This window comes from Haematobia irritans, chromosome 1, assembly GCF_050003625.1.
Source record: "Haematobia irritans isolate KBUSLIRL chromosome 1, ASM5000362v1, whole genome shotgun sequence".
Classification (NCBI taxonomy): domain Eukaryota; kingdom Metazoa; phylum Arthropoda; class Insecta; order Diptera; family Muscidae; genus Haematobia; species Haematobia irritans.
The window spans coordinates 36,243,701-36,264,549 of record NC_134397.1 but is presented as its reverse complement, the minus strand read 5'-3'; the positions used below and the strand labels follow the sequence as shown (position 1 = coordinate 36,264,549).

Here is a 20,849-nt window from a genome sequence, read left to right as displayed (position 1 = left end):
CACACCAAACAGTGCATTTTTCGGGATGCATGGGCAGTTCTTGAACGGCTTCTGGTTGCTCTTCACTCCAAATGCGGCAATTTTGCTTATTTACGTAGCCATTCAACCAGAAATGAGCCTCATCGCTGAACAAAATTTGTCGATAAAAAAGCGGATTTTCTGCCAACTTTTCTAGGGCCCATTCACTGAAAATTCGACGTTGTGGCTCGTTAGTAAGTCTATTCATGATGAAATGTCAAAGCATACTGAGCATCTTTCTCTTTGACACCATGTCTGAAATCCCACGTGATCTGTCAAATACTAATGCATGAAAATCCTAACCTCAAAAGAATCACCCTTTACTACCACCACGTACCAAATTTCAACCAGATCGGATGAATTTTGCTTCTCCAAAAGGCACCGGAGGTCAAATCTGGGGATCGGTTTATATGGGAGCTATATATTATTATGGGCTGATAGGAACCAATTCCTGCATGGTTGTTGGATACCCTATACTAACATCACGTACTAAATTTCAACCGAATGGGAAGAATTTTGCCCTTCCAAGGTGCTCCGGAGGTCAAATCTGGTGATCGGTTTATATGGGGGCTTTATATAATTATGGACCGATATGGATCAATTGTTGCATGGTTAGAGACCATATACTAACACCATGTACCAAATTTCAGCCGGATCGGATGAAATTTGCTTCTCTTAGAGGCTCCGAAAGCCAAATCGGGAGATCCGTTTATATGGGGGCTATATATAATTATAGACCGATATGGACCAATTTTTGCATGGTTGTTAGAGACCATATACTAACACCATGTACCAAATTTCAGCCGGATCGGATGAAAATTGTTTCTCTTAGAGGCTTTGCAAGCCAAATCGGGGGATCGGTTTATATGGGGGCTATATATAATTATGGACCGATATGGACCAATTTTTGCATGGTTGTTAGAGGCCATATACTAACACCATGTACGAAATTTCAGCCGGATCGGATGAAAATTGTTTCTCTTAGAGGCTCTGCAAGCCAAATCGGGGGATCCGTTTATATGGGGGCTATATATAATTATAGACCGATGTGAACCTATTTTTGCATGGTTGTAAGATACCATATACTAACACCATGTACCAAATTTCAGCCGGATCGGATGAAATTTGCCTCTCTTAAAGGCTCTGCAAGCCAAATCGGGGGATCCGTTTATATGGGGGCTATATATAATTATGGACCGATATGGACCAATTTTTGCATGGTTGTTAGAGACCATATACTAACACCCTGTACCAAATTTCAGCCGGATCGGATGAAAATTGTTTCTCTTAGAGGCTTTGCAAGCCAAATCGGGGGATCGGTTTATATGGGGACTATATATAATTATGGACCGATATGGACCAATTTTTTGTATGGTTGTTAGAGACCATATACTAACACCATGTACGAAATTTCAGCCGGATCGGATGAAAATTGTTTCTCTTAGAGGCTCTGCAAGTCAAATCGGAGGATCGGTTTATATGGGGGCTATATATAATTATAAACCGATGTGGACCAATTTTTGCATGGTTGTTAGAGACCATATACTAACACCATGTACCAAATTTCAGCCGGATCGGATGAAATTTGCTTCTCTTAGAAGCCTCGCAAGCCAAATTTGGGGGTCCGTTTATATGGGGGCTATACGTAAAAGTGGACCGATATGGCCCATTTGCAATACCATCCGACCTACATCAATAACAACTACTTGTGCCAAGTTTCAAGTCTATAGCTTGCTTCGTTCGGAAGTTAGCGTGATTTCAACAGACGGACGGACGGACATGCTCAGATCGACTCAGAATTTCACCACGACCCAGAATATATATACTTTATGGGGTCTTAGAGCAATATTTCGATGTGTTACAAACGGAATGACAAAGTTAATATACCCCCCATCCTATGGTGGAGGGTATAAAAATCGGGAGATCGGTCTATATGGCGGCTATACCAAAACATGGACCGATACGAACCATTTTCGACACACCTCTTTATGGTCCTAAAATAACTGCAGATTTTCAATTTCAGGTACATCGGATAGAAAATGCAGTTTCTAGACGCCCAAGAAGCAAAATCGGGAGATCGGTCTATATGGGGGCTATACCAAAACATGGACCGATACGGACCATTTTCGACACACCTCTTTATGGTCGCAAAGTACCTCTAGATTTCCAATTTCAGGCAAGTCGGATAGTAAATACAGTTTCTAGAAGCCCGCGAAATAAAATCGGGAGATCGGTCTATATGGAGGCTATACCAAAACATGGACCGATACACCCCATTTTCGGCACACCTCTTTAAGGTCCAAAAATACCTCTAGATTTCCAATTTCAGGCAAATCGGGTAATAAATACAGTTTATAGAAGCCCAGGGATAAAAATCGGGAGATCGGTCTATATTGGGGCCATACCAAAACATGGACCGATGGGCACCACTTTCGGCACACCTTTTTATGGTACTCAAGTACCTCTAGATTTTCAATTTCAGGCATATTGGATAAAAACTACGGTTTTTATAAGCCCAAGACCCCAAATCGGGAAGTCGGTTTATATGGGGACTATATCAAAACTTGGACCGATGTAGCCCATCTTCGAACTTGACCTGCCTGCAAACAAAAAACGAATCTGTGCCAAATTTCAGGACGATAGCGCCATTATTGAAGGCTGTAGCGTGATTACAACAGACAGACAGACGGACATGCTTATATCGTTTTAGAATTTCTCCCTGATCAAGAATATATATACTTTATATAGACGGAACTCGATATTACGATTACACACGGAATGACAAACTTATTATACCCCCATTACCATTCTATGGTGGTGGTTATAAATATGGAAAAAATCATTCTCTTGATTTTTATAATTTCATAAAGGAATTAAATTTTATTTCCGAGTCAAAGTAAGACTAAACGTAAAATAAAAGCCACTGTATACAACTTTTTTAGAAGTTTGCCTTCTGCATTAGAAAAATCAAGTGATTCGGGGTTACTTCTTGTTAATTGAAAGCAAGCAGGAATAAATTTTAGAAAGTGACTGTTTACAAAGCTAAGATCTGATTTCCTCTCATTTGTGTAATTTGAGTATGTATTTATATGTTACTTAGAAAATGTCAATATCCAAAACAAACAATGTCAAAATGAGAAAAATAGTCATGTTAACCAATATTTGAGATAACAGCGAACATTTATTACAGTGAGAATCAGAGAATGAAGCCGACCCATTTTTGCCGGCGGCGGCTGACACTAATTTTTTGCCTCCGGCGGCGGCGGCTTGATGGCTAAGCCGATATAAATTCGTCTATTCGGCGGCGGACAATTATCCATTATAAAATCGATTTGAGGTAATCCGAATGGTAATGAGATTAGTTGTACAACCAAACTTACAATCAAATTTTCATTTCATTTACATTTTCTGAGCTAAATGGTTGCAAAGCTATTATAGAAACATGATACTGATGGATTTTGGGTTGAAAGTTAAACATTTTAACAAAAAATACAACAATTATTAATAAATTTTTCTGATTTAAATCAATATTTTTGATTACTTGGCGGCTAATTATGAGTCGAGATGAGTCGATATATTCGGCGGCGGCTTCGGCTGGAAGAAACTGGTCGGCGGCGGCTAAAATCGGCGGCGCGACTCGGCGGCTTCATTCTCACTGAGAATATAGCATGCAAACAAAATGAGATTTCTCTTAATGTGAGAGAAAGATTGAGATGCAGTATTGCCAACTTTTAGGAAGCAAAAACAGATAGATATCCAGAAAAAATGGCTAAATGTAATTTATTTACTTTTCGTATTAAATTTGTTAAATAAGTACACTAGAAAAAATGCCGTATTTAAGCTAACGATAATTTTAACTTATTTTTTATTGCAAAAAAATATATATTTGTTTGTACTTAAATTTTATTATCTATTGCGAAATTTTTGTTAGGTATGTCTCAAACATTTTATGAACTAAATTTGGGTATAAAGTTCAATGATCGTACACATAAGTTCAACATGATAGTCAGAATGAAAAATAGTAAGAATGAACTACTTACAGTATGGTTAAAATTGCCATAATTTGGTGCCAATGATTTCTTTCTTTATTTTTAGTTCCATTTTCTTCTATGAAAGGGTGTAATTTAGTAAATTGTGGTTAAAAAATACAATACAGAATTAAATTGCTCTGCTTTTAATAACGTTTTGTGGAAATCTCAAAATATGGAGTATAATTTAGTTCAATTTTCGCAAGAGGTAGTTCATTCTTCTTATAAAACAGTTTACCTTTTTTCTGTGTAGCACGACGATATTTAATTCAAGAAAGTCTCCTTTGTAGATGATGCTTTATGAATCTGTAGTTTCAATATTTTTATAATGAAATAAATTTGAGTACATAATGTTTCCAAGCTAGAAAACCATTAAGTATAGATCAAATAAAATTAGGTGTAGAGACATTCATTTTATTTCTTAACATTGTTTTCGCAAAGGCTTACTTGGCTAAATATTCGTATTCAATTATGACATCAGTAAAATGACATTAACCCGCTTTCTTTTTTCGTTCGGAAATAAGCGTGCACTGCAAAAACAGTGAAATCAACAGGAAGAAAATTTTTCGTTAAGTTTTGAAAATTTGAATTATTTCAAGTTGGGCGCATTTTTAGTAAATTTTACAAATTTAAAGAAATAATGACCCAGCAAAAAAATTTGGAAGTTCTTCCAAAGGCACAACTTTAAAAGCACTTCCAAAAGATGTACTCCCAAAGATGTTCTTTATTTCAACTATACAGGAAGTTCTATTAATTCAATTATTCATAACTCGCTTTTTTCATATTTTTAATGGGTAAATTTAATTTTTTTTGTTTCAAAAAGGTTAAAAACAACTTTAATAAAGTGGTACAAATTATTGAAATTTTGTCGAAAAAAATTCAAAATCTATTCAAGAAATTTTGAGAATTTTTCAAAATATTTTAATTCAAACGTTTCGGACAAGAGTTAGAATGCATTAAAAATCATAAAAAATTATAAAAATTATTTATTTGCAAAATATGACATTTTTTAATTCACATCCAAAAGACTGAACTTGAATCACAGAGTAAGAATCGATGCAAATTCAGTGCAACGGCTGTTGAAATGGTGGACATCCATCCTAAGACAAGCCCGTGTTAAATTCATGGCTTCTGCGCCAATTTTGCACTACTTCCGGATCGAAAAAGAACATTTTCCCAACTTTTTTGGCGACGTTTTCTTTACTGGGGAACTATTTTGTGAGAAGTACGAATTAAGTAAATCTTTATGCTTCATTTGTAACGTATGCAAAAAACTATTAGAATAAAGAAAACTTTCTCCAAACAGTGTATTTGAAATATAGCAAAAATAGCAGAATTGAAATCAAAAATGCCAAGATTTCTAACTAATAGCCATTTCACAAATTTTGTAGCAAATCAACTTAAAAAATAGCTGAATATAGATAGGTATCTAAAAAATAGCTAAATTGACATCACTGTTGAGATGCATAAAATTGAGAGATACAATTGAGTATCACTAGCAATGACAGTAACATTTAGCTCTTCGCGACAGTGTGTCTGCTCTCAAAGCTTTTTCAACTTTCTATCCATATGTATGCTGTCAACACCAGTGTAGCTATTTTAGCATATTTGCAGTTAAATTTAGCATTTATTTTTTGTATTTAACCGCAAAGCTTTCATTTAGCATTTTTTGCTTTTTTCCCATTATAAATTTAGCATTTTTAGCATTATTCGATTAACAAAAAATCAAATATGTTAGTGCTTGTTAAAGTAATAAGGTCCATAATTTTTATGTAAGATACAAGGACAGCGGCAACTCAGAAGCAAAAATAGTTATGTCCCTCCATGCATTTTTGTGTTGAATGTATAGGCCGTTATTCAAGCCCAATCGTTCTCGGATTTGGCAAAACTTCTTACTTAACTTCTTACTTTCATTTTTATTTTGCAAACCAACTACAACTTCAAAAAGTTAGCAAAATTTTTACAAATTTATATATTTGTCACCTGATCCTTCATAAAATTGCGACATTCTCCTTTATTATAACATTTTTATAAACGAATTCTTTCAACCTAATAGGTTCAGGTTAAAAAAAAAAACTCCCGGAACATATTTAGCGTTTGGGATATATGGCATGACATCCTTTAATCTTAATGAAATACATTTCTGATGCAACATTGAACACAAAACTTTTAAAGAAATTTCCTTTTTAGTGATAATTTCGCTAATAAAAAATTTTTTAAATTTATCATTATTTTTTGGCAATTTAATATTGTTTTTAGCATTTTTTAGCATTATTTCAGTGCTGATTTAGCAGCAAATTTTTTTTGAGATCTGGTCACACTGATCAACACAGATCTAGTCATATGTCCTCTTTAAGTCAATAAGTTTTCTATATTGACAGAAAAAGAATAAAATTTTAATAGTTTTGAATAACTCCGAGCAATATGACACCCATAAATAGATTTAATAGGGTCGCAAAGAGTTACAATAGATTTATCGTAACCTACCACATTGTAATCTAACATGCTCATAATCATCATCATTACTATAATTAAATACGCTAAATGGCAATCAACAAAACCACAACTAATTTGATTTATGACACGAAAACTAGACATAAAACTAATCACAATATCAAATAATTTTGTGCAAGTCATCGATCGAGGAATGGATTATGCCTAATTTACACGTAACCTTAGGAACGAAAAAAACGGGGTTCAATATAAAGAGAATTGTCACTTAAACACCTACTACCTATCGTTGTCATTGTAAGTGAGAGTACTGAGGCAAATATTACCATGACTTGGCAACGCTTGAGTTTTCTCTAATGAAAAAAAGGTGGCAAATCAATAGAGGCAGGCGTTTAGCACGTGCTACGCAACAAAGGCAACTTGTCATGGTTTAGCGCTTAGTTTTTCAACTTTCATTGTTAGACACGCGACTTAATCCACACTAAGCTATACCACCGGGCCATTTGTGACGTGAAGACCATTGTGGTTTCGTCTATATTCTAGCCACTTTTGCAAATATCACCGTCACTTTTCATATTGATTTTCGCTTCAATGGAGCATATACAATTAAAAGTTATGACCAATATTTTGCCAACAATTTTGCCAAATAGGAACAAAAAACGTCGTGGCCTTCTCTCACATTATCTGACGCGTAATAGACGCCATTTTTAGAAGGCGGCAACTAAATCGAAGTTTAATCGGAGGTGATACAGGTGGTGCACAGACAATTGTTTATTACGTTGGTTTATTGTTGTTGGCAAGAGGATATATGTACATGTATGTACAATAGGGTGGTGTATACAACCAAAGAAAAAATATTTTCCCTTCCGAAGGAGTTTTTAGAGAAACGAAATTCCTGAGTATTTTCTGTAGGTGAAAATAATTCAAAGCGTGCAATTCTTGTCTACAATCTAAAAGAAAAGTTTTTCGAGACCAAAAAGCAACCATTGTCTAAAATTTTGTTGCTGAGAAAAGAAAGCTGTTCGACAAGGTGACCATAATATTTGCTGAGACAATCACTCACTGAAAAAAAATATTAATCTAATATGAAAGATTATGCAACTTTAGGACACAATTTTTACACAATTCTAATTTTTTTCAATAAAGAAAATTTTATTAAAAGAATGTTCCAAATTTTTTTCTTTTAATTTAGGTCATCCATCTTCAAAAATTCAACATTTTGATCAATCGATTTAACTTCGATTTAACCTAATAAACATATTCGCACGTGCCGAACGACATTGTGTAGACATTGTCTCCATGGCAAGTTGTGAATGAATTTACTTTGCTTGAATATTCTTCTTGTTTCTGTGCTAATAATATACTGCCCCCCAAAAACCCAACATTGTCTCCTCTTCGACAACCTATTAAATATCTGGATGAAGCACAACAGCGTAATTTTCCTAATGCGTAATTCGAGAAATGCGAAAATTGCTGACTAAGCACTTAATCGTTTCATGCGACTACATGGGAATTTCAATTAAATATTAGCCCTAATTGAAAGGCCGGTCAGATGGCCAATTAACTAAAAAAAAAGAAAAGCAAATATTGATTTCTTTCATGTGTAGGATACGAGGCACACAATTTGAGAAAATGCAAATGACTCATATTAAATTATGGCAAATGAGCATATGAGAGTTGTTTGCAATTAGAATTTAACTTTGTATCTAATTTCGTACTATATATAAAAAACAAATATTTTGTCAAAATTTTATTTCCATACAAAATTTTTCCAAATTTTTTTCCATAGAAAATTTTGTCAAAATTTTTTCTGTAGAAAATTTTGTGAAAAATTTATTTCTATAGAAAATTTTGTGAAAAATTTATTTCTAGAAAAAATTTTGTCAAAATTTTGTTTCTAGAGAAAATTTTATTTCTATAGACAATTTTGCCAATTTTTTTTATATAGACAATTTTGTCAAAATTTTATTTCCATAGAAAATTTTGTCAAAATTTTATTTTATAGAAAATTTTGTCAAGATTTTGTTTCTCTAGGAAACTTTGCCAAATTTTGTTTCTATAGAAAATTTAGCCTAAATTTTATTTCTAAAGACAATTTCGTCAAAATTTTATTTCCATAGAAAATTTTGTCGAAATTTTATTTCCATAGAAAATTTTGTCAAAATTTTATTTCTTTAGAAATTTTTGTCAAAATTTTATTTCTATAGACAATTTATTTCTATAGTCAATTTTGTCAATATATTATTTCTATAGAAAAGATTGTCAAAATATTATGTCTATAGAAATTTTTTCAAAATTTCATTTCTATAGTAATTTTTTCAAAATTTTATTTCTATAGAAAATTTTTTTAAAATTTTATTTCAATTCGTTTTGTTTTGTTATTGTTGGTTTTGTTCTTTAAGCATTGTTGTTGTTTTTTGATTTCAGCTTAAAACCATGCATTGACTAAACTACAAGTGTAGCTTAACCAACAGAGGAAAAGAAAATTTTATAAAAATTTTATTGCTATAGAAAATTTTGTCAAAATTTTATTGCTATAGAAAATGTTGTCCAAATTTTATTTCTATAGAAAATTTTGTCAAAATATTATTTCTATAGAAAATTTTGTCAAAATTTTATTACTACAGAAAATTTTTGTAAAATTTTTATTTCTATAGATTTTTTTTTCAAAATTTTAGTTCTAAAAAATTTTGTCAAAATTTTATTCTAAAATTGTATTTCTATAAAAATTTTTGTAATTTTCCTATAGATTTTTTTTTTTAATTTTATTTCTATAAAATTTTTTTTTTTTAAACTTTATTTCTATAGAAAATTGTTTCAAAATTTTATTTCTAAAGAAAATTTTGTCAAAATATTATGTCTATAGAAAATGTTGTCAAAATTTTCTTTCTATAGAAAATGTTGTCAAAATTTTCTTTCTATAGAAAATTTTGTCAAAATTTTATTACTATAGAAAATTTTTGTAAAATTTTTATTTCTATAGAATTTTTTTTTCAAAATTTTATTTCTAAAAAATTTTGTCAAAATTTTATTTCTATAGAAAATTATGTTAAAATTGTATTTCTATAAAAATTTTTGTCAACATTTTATTTCTATAGAAAATTTTGTCATTTTCCTATAGAAATTTTTTTAAAATTTTATTTCTATAGAACTTTTTTCAAAATATTATGTCTATAGAAAATTTTGTCAAAATTTTATTTCTATAGAAAATTTTGCCAAATTTTCTTTTTATAGAAAATTTTGTCAAAATTTTATTTCTATAGAAAATTTTGTCAAAATTTTATTTCTATAGAAAATTTTGTCAAAATTTTATTTCTATAGAAAATTTTGTCAAAATTTTATTTCTATAGAAAATTTTGTCAAAATTTTATTTCTATAGAAAATTTTGTCAAAATTTTATTTCTACAGAATATTTTGTCAAAATTTTATTTCTATAGAAATTTTTTTCAAAATTTTATTTCTATAGAAAATTTTGTCAAAATTTTATTTCTATAGAAAATTTTGTCAAAATTTTATTACTATAGAAAATTTTTGTAGAATTATTATTTCTATAGAAATTTTTTTTCAAAATTTTATTTCTAAAAAATTTTGTCAAAATTTTATTTCTATAGAAAATTATGTTAAAATTGTATTTCTATAAAAATTTTTGTCAACATTTTATTTCTATAGAAAATTTTGTCATTTTCCTATAGAAATTTTTTTAAAATTTTATTTCTATAGAATTTTTTTCAAAATTTTATTTCTATAGAAAATTTTGTCAAAATATTATGTCTATAGAAAATTTTGTCAAAATATTATGTATATAGAAAATTTTGTCAAAATTTTCTTTCTTTCTATAGAAAATTCTGCCAAATTTTCTTTCTATAGAAAATTTTGTCAAAATTTTGTTTCTATAGAAAATTTTATTTCTATAGAAAATTTTGTCAACATTTTATTTCTATAGAAAATGTTGTCAAAATTTTATTTCTATAGAAAATTTTGTCAAAATTTTATTTCTATAGAAAATTGTGTCAAAATTTTATTTCTATAGAAAATTTTGTCAAAATTTTATTCTATAGAAAATTTTGTCAAAATTTTATTCTAGAGAAAATTTTCGTCAAAATTTAGTTTCTATAGAAAATTTTGTCAAAATTTTATTTCTTTAGAAAATTTTGTCAACATTTTATTTCCATAAAAAATTTTGGAATTTTTTCAATGTACTAAAATTATATTTCATAATATTTTTTTACAATTGAGGCAAGGTTTCTTAACACTCTTTTTTTAATTTTAATTGGCTTTGAAAGTTTTCCATAAACTTCTTTGTTGGAATATAATTTCTTATATCTACATTAAAGGACGCAAATGCAAAAGTTATTATACGGACAACTATCCCTAGCAATAGCTTAAAAACCTCATACGATATCAACCATAATGGCGACAAGGATGATTAACAACAATAACCAAGAATTTGTTAACAAAAAAAATGAATTCCAAAAAAACAACAGCAAATGAACGATATCATTATCAACAGCAACAAAGAAAGGACCTCATGTTACCTCGCTCTCTCTCTCTCTGTCTCTATTCACATTCACTCATGCAAGCAAGACATGAGAGACGTCTCTCACCTCTTGCAATAACTGTTTTAGACATATTTTTCCATGTCAATGTGTGAGTGTGAACGAGTGCCAATGAGTAATGCTCATTGATGTTTATGATACTTAAAATTTTTTTGCAATTTTTGTTGTTGGTGCCAAAAGAATAGCAGCTGCCATCGTTTTATTGACGAACCAGAACGATAGAACACGCACACAATTTGCGTTTATCCCAAGCGAAACGAGGCTATGCAAAAACAAAAAGAGCCTGCTGAAAAAAAGGAGTGAGAATGCAATAACCCAAAAAAAAAACAGTACGCAATTTAAAAGAGCCTGCTGCTAAGGAATGAATACACAGAAAAAAATATACAATTTTTTTTAAAATTTTAATTGTAATTAAAAATATTCCAATTAAAAAATTAATTTATTCTATTATTCTTGTAATGAAAAAAAAATTTAATCACAAAATATCTATAATTTTTTTAAATTTTATTTATGTTTAATTTATTTATTTATCGATTAATTACATTTACAATAAAATTATAAATATAATTGTAAGATTTGTCTGCTAGGGTCTTAAGCTATTTATGTTTTAATTAGTGTAGGTATTTAATATTATTATTTTAAATAAAAAAGTAATAGGAACAATTAATTTCTTTATTGAAACCAAAACACAGTGAAACCTCTCAGAAGTATACACCCAAGGTCGTCGCAAAGGTCTCACAACAATATTCCGCTTTAGTGAGGTGTCCGATTTTCATAGTGTAAGTTTGAGAGGTTTAAAGTATATATTTGTTTCTGTGTCGAAATGACAATGATTTTTATTTTACATATTTTAAACATTTAACTTTGACTTACTAAACTTTTCCAGGAACTGATCTATCATACGATACAATTAAAAAGGAAATAATTCCCAAGACCTTGACTGTAATAATGTACATTTCTCCTTATATCCTTGTTAAGCTGATTAACAAAAAAAACAGGAACATTCGAAAAATGTTCCCTTCCAAGAATTGTTGTTTTCGCAACCTTTTGGTTATCATGGTAATAGACAATAGACATTTTCGAGGGCTTCTCAAGTATTATTGAAACATAATAGAATTAAGAAAGGCTTTCAAAACAGGAATAAAATACACAAGTCCGCTGTTAGCATTTAAATTCCGGGCAAAAAGTTATTATGGAAGCATATTAGAGACTTTCATTTAAATGTTAGACGAATTTCTGGAAATCATTGTTCAAGAACTGAAGTGTGCTAACAACTTGAAAGAGTCATTTTCAAAAGCACTTGATTGTTAACTTTCATAGTCCATAAATACGGGGAAAGAGAGAAAAATTTATGGAATTTATAAACGCTCTAGGTTTGTTGCACAAAAAAATATCACCAAAATATTTCCCAATAAAAAATTGATTGGAACTGATTAAAATTAAAAAAAAAAATAATTAATTTAAAGTTAATTGAGTTAATTAACAAAAAAATTAATTAACTTTTAATTAATTAATTTTTTTAAAATTGATTTACAATTAACTTTTCTGAAGGATTTTCCAAATCGTGAAAATTTATTTTCAAAAACTGTGGTCAATCAAAAATGTTTATAGAGCACTTCGTGAATTTTATGGTGCTCATAATCGTCCGCGGAGAAAGGAGTTTGTCTGCCGAAGATAATACTTCGCAACAAACGGGGAGAAGTTTGTTGATTATCCTCTTCAGAGGTTTAGTTAATTTTACTTTCAGGCTGAGATTTTTATAGCAAAAACTTTTTTTTCTCGGCAACCATGTTCCATGTTCAACGTTGAAACAATCTCTGGGTGCTTCTAATGCCAAAAAATTCTACGAACATTTGAAGACAACTTTATCACAAATTTACAAAAATTAAAAAAGATATTTTTCTGAAGTTTTCGACCGTATTTTATATTTGTTAAAATTTTATAGAAAATTTTGCAAAAATTTTATTTCTATAGAAAATTTAGACAAATTGCATTTCTGTAGAAAACTTTGTCAAAATTGTATTTCCATAGAAAATTTAGCCAAGATTTTATTTCTATAGAAAATTTTGTCAAATTTTATTTCTATAGAAAATTTTTTGTCAAAATTTTATTTCTATAGAATATTTTGTCAAAATTTTATTTCTATAGTAACTTTGGTCACTTTGGCCATGTTCAACGTTGAAACAATCTCTGGGTGCTTCTAATGCCAAAAAATTCTACGAACATTTGAAGACAACTTTACCACAAATTTACAAAAATTAAAAAAGATATTTTTCTGAAGTTTTCGACCGTATTTTATATTTGTTAAAATTTTATAGAAAATTTTGCAAAAATTTTATTTCTATAGAAAATTTAGACAAATTGCATTTCTGTAGAAAACTTTGTCAAAATTGTATTTCCATAGAAAATTTAGCCAAGATTTTATTTCTATAGAAAATTTTGTCAAATTTTATTTCTATAGAAAATTTTTTGTCAAAATTTTATTTCTATAGAATATTTTGTCAAAATTTTATTTCTATAGTAACTTTGGTCAAAATTTTATTTCTATAGAAAATTTTGTCAAAATTTTATTTCTATAGAAAAATTTGTCAAAATTTTATTTCTATAGAAAATTTTGTCAAATTTTATTTCTATATAAAATATTGTCAAAATTTAATTTCTATAGAATCATTTTGTCAATTTTTTTTTAGAACATTTTGTAAAAATTTTATTTCTATAGAAAATTTGTCAAAATTTTATTTCTATAGAAAATTTTGTCAAAATTTTATTTCTATAGAAAATTTTGTCAAAATTTTACTTCTATAGAAAATTTTGTCAAAATTTTATTTCTATAGAAAATTTTGTCAAAATTTTATTTCTATAGAAAATTTTGTCAAAATTTTATTTCTATTATAGAAAATTTTGTCAAAATTTTATTTCTATTATAGAAAATTTTGTCAAAATTTTATTTCTATCGAAAATTTTGTCAACATTTTATTTCTATAGAAAATTTTGTCAAAATTTTATTTCTATAGAAAATTTGTCAAAATTTTATTTCTATAGAAAATTTTGTCAAAATTTTATTTCTATAGAAAATTTTGTCAAAATTTTATTTCTATAGAAAATTTTGTCAAAATTTTATTTCTATAGAAAATTTTGTCAAAATTTTATTTCTATAGAAAATTTTGTCAAAATTTTATTTCTATAGAAAATTTTGTCAAAATTTTATTTCTATAGAAAATTTTGTCAAAATTTTATTTCTATAGAAAATTTTGTCAAAATTTTATTTCTATAGAAAATTTTGTCAAAATTTTATTTCTATAGAAAATTTTGTCAAAATTTTATTTCTATCGAAAATTTTGTCAACATTTTATTTCTATAGAAAATTTTGTCAAAATTTTATTTCTATAGAAAACTTTGTCAAAATTTTATTTCTATAGAAAATTTTTTCAAAATCCATACACACCAGAGACCGGTGCTGATGTTAATCCATTACCCGTAGGGACTATTTGCAAATTAATAATATTAGCTTTTATGGGTTACAACAAGCAGTTACAGTTACACAAATATGTTTATAATGTCTGCTAAATCAATTTTGAAAAATTGTTAGTTACATATCATTAAGTTTAATGTGAATATTATTAAAATTTATAAGACATTATCTTGTTTAGATTTTATCTTGTTTTGATTTGTTCGATTGGAACACATTTCCAATTTCCTTTCCAATAAGATTGTTATAAAAAATATAGTATAAGAATAATAATTTCAATAGACATCGTATGTACGTATCCGTATATCAAGAAAAAAAAACATTTTTCTATTGTTACTGTTATTCAAAATAAATTTTAATGAGTTTTGTGAAAAACGACGGTGGCAATACGATGCCACAACAACGATGCTGATTTAGTCGGTTATTTTTTTTCTACTCTCGACGATATTATAGTTCTTGGTGATTTTTTTTTGTTGCTGTCAACAAGAAGGAGGCCTGCGGCGGGTGGTGAATAAAATACAAAATAAATATTTATGTAGGTACACATTCATTTTCTGTCATGTATGAGAAGTCAGTGAGAGGGCATGAAAATCAAGCGATTGAGTGACTGAATATTTGTAGTTTTTTTTTTTTCTTTCAAAGGCATACGTAATACTTTTTATTGCGATTTATTTTTAAAAATGGCTATGATGATGAAGTACAACAACATCGACAATAAATATATCTCAAAGATACAGTTTAGTTATCGCAGCAAATTGTAGATGAATATGAACAGAAACTGCGACAAATAGAGAAGAAAATAGACTTAAGATCTAATCATATATAAAAAAAAAACAATTTATTTCAAAATGACAAAATGTGTACTATACTGTACTGAGCATGATCTGATGTATGAAATATACTTGGTTACATTTTGATATTCTAACATATTACTGGGATGATGTAAATAATTTTTTGTTTTTATGGCCGCAACAAACTATACCGAAATTGTAAGTTTCCATTATTTCATCATACAGGCTAAATTTATATAATATTTATTTTAACTTCTTATATTTTTTATTTCCACAGATCTAAGACCTTTAAATAAATAAATAAATATTTTAAAATATATATGGTCATTTGAATTGGTAACAATTTTTGTCACACACTATGCCAAGCAAACATATATAACAACACGTGGAAATCGGAAGACCTAAAACATGGGGCCTATACTGTTGAATTTGGCACACTTGGTTATGAACCCAAAATATCTTTACATTTTGAATTTCAGCTGATCGGATAAAGTTCGGACCTCTAGATGCTCTAGAAGTCAATTTGGGATATATTGGGGCTATACCAAACCATGGATCGATACACACCATATTCAGCACACTTATTTAACATATGGACCCAAAATACATCAAGATCTTTGAATTTCAGGAAAATCGGATGAAAATTAAGGTCTAGAAGCCCAAGAAGTCAAAACGAGAAATCCGTCTATATGAGGGCTATATCCAAATGTGAACCGAATCACACTATATTCAGGACAATTATTTATGGAACCAAATTACCTTTATATTTTGAATTTCTGGCAGATCGGATAAAAATTCGGATATCTAGGCGCTAAGGAGTTTAAATGGGGAGATTGAGGTATGTTATATGGGAGCTGTACCAAACCATGGACTGATAAACACCATATTTGGGATCCTTATAGACCCAAAATACATCTAGATTTTGAATTTCAAGCAAATCGGACAAAAATTGCGGTATCTAGAAGCCCAAGAAATCAAAGCAAGAGATCAGGCTATATGGGGGCTATATCAAAATGTGAACCGAATCACACCATATTCATGACAACTATGTATGGAGTCATATTATGGTTAGATTTGAATTTCAGCAGATTGGATAAAAATTCGGATATCTAGACGCTCAAGAAGTCAAATCGAGAGATTGGGCTATATGGCGGCTATACCAAACCATGGACCTATACACACCATATTCCGCACACTTATTTATGGACCCAAAATACTTCAAAACCCAAAATAACTCAAGATTTTTAATTTCAGGAAAATCGGATAAAAATTGCGGTGTAGCCCAAGATGTCAAAGCAGGAGGTCGGGCTATATAGGGGCTATATCCAAATGTGGACCGAATCATACCATATCCGGCACACTTTTTATGCACCCAAAATACCTCTAGATTTTGACATGGTTATATCGTCTTAGAATTTCTCCCTGATCAAGAATATTTATACTCTATGTAGTTAGAAATCGATATTTCGATGTGTTACAAACGAAATGGCAAACATACGAGGGCAGTTCGAAACCTTCTTAGCCTAGCACAAAAAGCGCAGAATAAACAGAAAAAAGTTAAGTGTTTTGGAAACTTCCATCTCTGTTATGAACACATAACAGAGATGGAAGGTGTTCAAAAAAGACGCATCCGCAATTTTTTTACAATGGAAAAATTAGAAATGCGTGCTGTCATTAAATATTTACATAAAAAAGGTTTATCGGGACAAGAAATTCATAATGACATGGTGAATGTGTTAGGTGAAAGTGCTCCTTCATATACAACAGTAAAAAATTTGGTTGCTGAAATTAAACGTGGTCGTACAAGCATTGAAGATGAACCACGTAGTGGACGTCCAAAAACAGCAACAACAACAGAAATTGTAGCCAAAGTGCATGATATGGTATTAAATGATCGACGAATAAAAGTGCGTGAAATTGCCAATATCATGGGCATCTCAAATGATCGGGTCCATTTAATTTTGCATGAAGAACTACAGATGAAAAAGCTTACTGCAAGATGGACTGAAGCTGGAGGAATGAAGGCAAAAACAATTCAATGAAGGCAAAAACAATTCAATCGGCTGGTAAGGTTATGTGGCATGGTTTTGGTTATGGTTATGGTTTTTTGGGACTTCAAAGGTATTTTATTGATTGACTATCTGCAAAAGGGTAAAACAATAAATGCAGAGTACTATTATAACCTTTTTGAACAATTAAATCTACAAATTCGAGAAAAACGTCCTGGCTTACAACACAAACAAAAATAATTTTTCATCAAGACAACGAACCAGTCAACGAATTAAAGTACGAGTTGCTTGACCATCCACCTTATTCTCCTGATTTAGCACCCAGTGACTTTTACTTGTTCCCAAATCTAAAGAAATTCATTGCTGGCAAGCGTGTTACCTCAAATAAAGATGCAATTACAGTTGTAAACCACTATTTTGAAGACCTTGAGGAAAACTATTTTAATCGAGGGATAGAATTGATAAGAGATAGTTAGACTAAGTGTATTGAAGTTTCAGGAGGTTCTATTGAAAAATAAAAATATTTTTGAAAAACTAACTATTCTCTTTCATTGATAGGCCAAAAAGTTTCCGAACCGCCCTCGTGTTATACCCCCATCACTATGGTGGTGTGTAAAAAAAAGGCATTTGTTTCGGTGATTTAAAAAAATACAATAGTCTTCATATATATTTTGGCACATTTCGAACTAGGGATCAATAAATCGAAAATCGATTAATCGATTATTCGAATTTTGGCATGAAAATCTAAAAAAGTCGAAATCGATTATTAAGCTAAAAATAATCGCCAAATCGATTTTAGACTTTCAACTAATTTTTAATTTTGACTATCAAAAATTTAGTTTAAATTTTGTACAAGAAAAATAAAAATTCTAATTTTTTTAAATAAAATATCAAATTGGTGGAGATGAATCCTTTGTGTTTTCAATTTCCTTGAATTTATAGTGTAATTATTTGGGGAAATAAAAATTAATGATTGGCACATGTTAAAAATTTTATATTGAACATTTTAATTTTTAAACAAATTTAAAAATTAACATGTTTGACTGGAACACTAATTTTTTGCTTTTCTTACCAACTATTGTTAATAATACTCACAAAAAGACAAATAGATTTCATAAAATCGTATATTTTTTAGAATCATTATTTCTATGAAAATCGATTATGAAAAATCGAATATTCGAATTTTCATTGGTAAAAATAATCGAAAATCGATTTTTGATTAAAAGTCAAAAATCGAAATGTCGAAAAATCGATTATTGGTTTGTACTATAGATCCCTATTTCGAACTCTTTTAATCGTTTAAAATATTCTCCAGTTAGCCATATGACAAAAATCCATAATGAAAAGCATACAGCGCCGTTGCAATTTATTTCGCTTTATTGGCCTTGCTCCCTTTCCTTCTGCCACTGGAATTTTCAATTGTTTTGGAAGGAAGACAAGAAAAAGAAAGAACTACAATAAAAATGACGAACAAAACAACAACAAAACATTTGCGGCAAATCGCATAGATACTCGTTCTCCAACAATACAACCAATACCAATGCACACAGTCACACATTCTCTCTTCTCTCTCATTCACATTATTGTCAATATAGGCTATGGAAAATAAAGAGAGCAACAAGAGACCAAATACCAACAATCTTTTTTTTTGCTTTTTATTTTTCTTTTTTAGCAAATTCCAGATATTTATTGATAAATTATAGGTAGATATTGACGGAGGAATTTTCACTAGTACATTAATTTATTATGATGCTCAGCACACACAGCCACTCACTTTTATTCATACACTTTTTTTAATACAGGCCGATAATTTATGAATAGTCGATTACAAAAAAAACATTGATTTTTCCTATTTATCAATTAGATTATCCATAAAATGTTTTATTACCTTTTTTATTAGATGAAAAGAACTGCAAATTAATCCAAATATTCCTAGTTTCTTCTTTCAGATTGCTCTACAAACCATGATATGCTTGTCACCAAAAAACACGACAATCACAATGTCTTTGTGTCACTTTTAGGAAAGTTGTTTGTTTTCTTTTCTTTTTTCTATCTGATACGCAAGGGTGTTTTGCATACAGTTGCATATAAATTTCTTTACACCAATATTTTGGAAAACCACTTCTTTAATATTATATCAAGCTAATGGCGTTTAATGTTAATTTTTGGAGCAAATTGCTCTCTGTGTGTACAATAAAAATCTTTAAATGGAACTAGCCATCGTACATACACCCAAGTAAAAAACAACAACAAACTAGACAAAAATGTTAATATAATTTTTTTTCACCTATACACCGACCACGACACGGTCACGACAAGATACGACGATACGAAAACGATTTAATGGTAATACAACACACAAATCAAGAAAACAGAAACTCGTTCATTATTACACATATACCAAAAAGATCTTGGGAGCAAGAGGAGAGGAAAGGGCACTCCACCACCGCGCTATCACCTTTACAATGTGTTTGTTGTTTAATGACCAAGCACCGCTTAAAATAATACTCGTTTTTTATTATTGAATGATTTTTAATGTTTCTTCTTTGCTTCTTCCAAAAGATGACGGCGACGACAACTCTCTGACCGACCGCGTTCCGAGTACAACGATGTATTTGTGTGTACAGGGAGAAAACAACTCAATTCGACTTTTTGTTGTTGGTGGGCTGCTGCTGATTTTTCGTCATACACATACACTCTCACGAAACTATAGAAAATTTTCACAAATCTTTCATGTGGAATTATTTCATTGAAATCGTTTTATTTCACTCGAATTTCTTTAATCTCTTGTAATACTTTATGTATTCCACATGTTAATAACTAAATTTTGCATATTTATGTTAATTTTAAGGAATAAAATTACTTTTTTCTTGAGCTGTTATTAATCTGTGTGCTTATTATGGTACTGAATATGTTGTTCATAGTGTTGGGAATGTAACGAGTATTTGATTACAAGTACTCGTTACTGACTAATTTTTTGAGTACTCGTTATAATTAAATGATTACTCAATATCTTCAATACAATCCAATTAAAAAATTGATTGAAACTTACAATATAATCAGTAAACAAGTATATCCGGCCGTAAGTTCGGCCCGGCCGAATCTGATGTACCCTCCACCATGGATTGCGTAGAAATTTCTACAAAAGAATGTCATCCACAATCGGGTTGTAAAGGGTGATTCTTTTGAGGTTAGGATTTTCATGCATTAGTATTTGACAGATCACGTGGGATTTCAGACATGGTGTCAAAGAGAAAGATGCTCAGTATGCTTTGACATTTCATCATGAATAGACTTACTAACGAGCCACAACGTCGAATTTTCAGTGAATGGGCCCTAGAAAAGTTGGCAGAAAATCCGCTTTTTTATCGACAAATTTTGTTCAGCGATGAGGCTCATTTCTGGTTGAATGGCTACGTAAATAAGCAAAATTGCCGCATTTGGAGTGAAGAGCAACCAGAAGCCGTTCAAGAACTGCCCATGCATCCCGAAAAATGCACTGTTTGGTGTGGTTTGTACGCTGGTGG

At 29.9% G+C, this 20,849-nt stretch overlaps 1 protein-coding gene across 1 annotated transcript in view; it reads right to left on the bottom strand.

The window, feature by feature from the left end:
* Window positions 1-20,219, bottom strand: part of LOC142220596 (uncharacterized) — a 72,230-nt gene extending 52,011 nt beyond the window's left edge. Inside the window, exon 1 of the mRNA XM_075289802.1 lies at window positions 19,211-20,219. The gene's annotated coding sequence lies outside the window, so the exon portion shown is untranslated. The remainder of the gene's footprint in view (window positions 1-19,210) is intronic.
* Between the last annotated feature and the right edge of the window lie 630 nt (window positions 20,220-20,849).